The sequence below is a fragment of the Alexandromys fortis genome, unplaced genomic scaffold (assembly GCF_014885135.2).
Source record: "Alexandromys fortis isolate MF-2015 unplaced genomic scaffold, M_Fortis_MF-2015_v1.1 scaffold_5, whole genome shotgun sequence".
Lineage (NCBI taxonomy): Eukaryota > Metazoa > Chordata > Mammalia > Rodentia > Cricetidae > Alexandromys > Alexandromys fortis.
The window spans coordinates 662,231-663,054 of record NW_026067924.1 but is presented as its reverse complement, the minus strand read 5'-3'; positions in this window follow the sequence as shown (position 1 = coordinate 663,054).

Genomic DNA, 824 nt, shown 5'->3' with positions numbered 1-824 from the left:
TGTGTGTGTGTGTGTGTGTGTGTGTGTGTACCTAATGCATCCAGATACTTGAGGGGATCAAATGAGTATACTTGGGTCCTCTGGAAGTACAGCAATCACATCTCTGTGAGTTAGAGGCCAGCCTGGTCTACAAGAGCTAGTTTCAGGGCAGCCAGGACTGTTATGCAGAGAAATCCTGTCTTGAGACACAAACAACAACAACAAAAATCTCACTAGGTATCTCAGGCTGGTCTAGAACTCACAGAAACTGCTTGCTTCTGCCTCTGAGTGCTGGGATAAGGGAATACACTATCACATCTAGCTTTTGTGTGTGTGTGTGTGTGTGTGTGTGTGTGTGTGTGTGTGTGTGTGTGTATGAGGCAGGGTTTCTCTGTGTAAAAATCCTGCCTGTCCTAGAACTCACTCCGTAAATCAGATTGACCTTGAGCTCACAGAGATCTGCCTTCTTCTGCCTCCCAAGTGCTGGGATTAAAGATGACTATCACTGCCTGATGTGGGAGTGTCATATATCAATCTGTTGATTTCATTGGCTGAGTAATAAAGAAACTGCTGGCCCTGATAGGTTATAAGATAGGTGGGCGGAATAAACAGGATAGGATGCTGGGCGGAAGAGGAAGTGAGGTCAGACTCTGCTCTGCTCCCGGAGAGACCCGACAGCTCTGCTCTCTGGAGCAGAGACACCATGGACGGAGGCTAGAATCTCCCCGGTAAGCGCACCTTGGGGTGCTTACAGGCATTATTAGAAATGGGCTAGTCCAGGTGCGAGAATTAGCCTGTAAGGGCTAAAGTTCAGGGGCCAAGCAGTTCTCAAATGAATACAGTTT